Source organism: Haliotis cracherodii, unplaced genomic scaffold (genome assembly GCF_022045235.1).
Source record: "Haliotis cracherodii isolate W230 unplaced genomic scaffold, xgHalCrac1.p SCAF_8, whole genome shotgun sequence".
Lineage (NCBI taxonomy): Eukaryota > Metazoa > Mollusca > Gastropoda > Lepetellida > Haliotidae > Haliotis > Haliotis cracherodii.
Genome location: NW_027266341.1, coordinates 18,349,964 through 18,352,504, shown reverse-complemented (window position 1 = coordinate 18,352,504; position 2,541 = coordinate 18,349,964).

Below are 2,541 nucleotides of genomic sequence, written 5' to 3'. Positions count from 1 at the left end.
AAATGTCATATAACTATAGCCTGGTGTATTGTTGTCTTTGATCTGATGATTGTATTGGACTGCAACTTGCATCTTTGACTTGATACAAGGGCATATTTGGATGATGCAACTGGTACCAGAATTCCAGGATCCCATGTCATGGAACGGGTCCTCGGCAACTGGTGCTGGTTGTAAGAGGTGACTAAAAGGATTGGATGTTCAGACTCATTGACTTGGTTGATGTCATGTCATCGTACCTCGGTGATACAGATCCTTGCTGATGATAATGATATCAATAACTGGATTGTCTGACCAAGATTTGATTACTTCCAGGCCTCCCATCATATAACTGAGTGCTGTGTTAAACAACAAACAATCATATAAATAACAATAAGTAAAACAGCAAGAAGAGATGCTCACATCAACCACTGGCTTAGTGCAGGCTGCCGTCTGCCGTGTTAAACAAGACAGTCACATACTGAGTAAACAGGTATCTGGTTTGTGTGGAATCCACACTCAAATACAATATGTCCCTATTTATCTACAAGACAGGCCGGGCAATGGGGTTGCCTTGTGGTTGAAGCAGTCGCAAAGACCTGGGTTCAATTCCCCCACATGGGTATAATGTGTGAAGCCCATTTCTGGTGTTCCCCACCGTAATATTGCTGGAATATAGCTAAAAGTGACTCAATGCTGACCACTGACTAACTCACAGGACTAAGACGTGCTGACAGCAAAGTTTGATGGCCCCAGATTACTTTTTTCCTTGAGAAAGTGTTATTAGCTCAAGATTGCAGACAGATATCAATTCATTTGTCTTTATTGTCATCGTATATCCATACAGATTTAAGGGCGTAATGAAAGGTCGAAAAGAGGAAAATACATGCAGAGAACCTTGCCAGTGACTTATTTGATTAAATAAGCAAAACCCTGAGACTCGCTGCAGATGTCTTCTTCCTTATCAAGAGGCGGGGTTGACATGATGTGTTGGAATTCACAAGTTGCGTTCCGATATTCTGTGTTCATGGTTCGAATGTGAGATTTATCTGTAGGATTCTTAGTCTGTCAGCACATCCATGCTTGTGGGTTCAGCTACTGGGTTTCCTCATCAAGCTGACACACTGTGATACAACTGATATACTGTTCAAAGCAGCATCTCACTGGATTCCCCCATATGGGTGCAAATACACGGTGTCCCCCCATTGTGATAAGGCTGGACCATTGCTAAAGGTGATACTTTTATAATCAATATCAGGGTGGCATTTTACTTAATTTCCAACATGATTCTGAATCAATAATTACAAATTCATTGTTCATAATTTGATTTTAATTTAGTTAACACCTTGAAGTGATTTAGGCAGATCGCAGTGCAAGAAAATATGATAATCTGAATTTCTGCATATAAAACAATGCCTATCAGAACAGGAAATACAATTAAATCGGTAAATGATCATGTCTAGTGATGTTTTATTGCAAATTTCAAATTTGTATTGACCAAGGTCATATTGAAATAATTTGAGCCTTTAGAATATATACTACTTCCTGTTCACTGATTTGAATGTTAACTGGTTCCACTGTTGGGTTGGTCAGCAAGCTTGGTGCTTCTAACCAGGCTGTTACCGACAAAAAGTGGTGAGTGAGCAAGTTGGGCTTGTGGCTGCTATTAACAGTATTCCAGCTATATCAGCTTTTGTGGGAGGAAAGCCTGAAATGATGCAGGTCTCAGACGTTTACCACTTTTGTGAAACCTACGAGCGTGGGAAGGTGCTGACAAACCTGGAAACATCATCAGGACGAACTGGGATTCGAACCCACAATCACAGGTTTCTGGTGTGCCAAAGGGGACTTGACTCGGCACAGCATATTACGATGTCTTAGATGACTAGGCCACCCATGCCCCCTAGAAAGTGGGTACAAATACATATACTATTATCTATCGTACAGGCGCAGCCACAATACTATTGCAGAATTCAAAGATGGAGTTATGTTTACACCTTGAAAGTTCCCAGACAAAATCTGTGTTGTAAGTGAAGTAAAGAAATCAGTTGGGCTCACATTAATTGTTGCGAGAGCAATCTTAGTTTCACAGTCAAACTGGATAGCGGCTGCCATTTTCTTTCTACAAAGAGGTCGCCAATTGGAAAGCACTTGAGAAATTGACTACACCCCACAACTAGTGGTAAGCTTAGACAGGAGCCCAGTGCATTGATGATGATACCTTGCATGTGAAGAAGTACCTGACACAGGGTTAGAAACTAACAGTTTTTGTCCACTAGTCCTTATAATGATAACATATAGCAAAACCCTTAAAATGGGCCAATTTCTACAAGTCCTTAGGAAACCTTTACTATTGGGCAGTTTGGTAAGGACTACAGGACTAGTGCCAATTTCTAACGCTGCTGACATAGGTCTGTAACTAGTCTTTAACCATCTCACCAAAAAGCAAATGGTCCCAATCCCCTGACTTAGACCACACCTTCTAGGAAAGACAAAAAGAAATATACTTTTCAAGAAAAGTATTCATATGCAGTGAAAAATCCAAAAGTCCTGGATTAAGTCCCA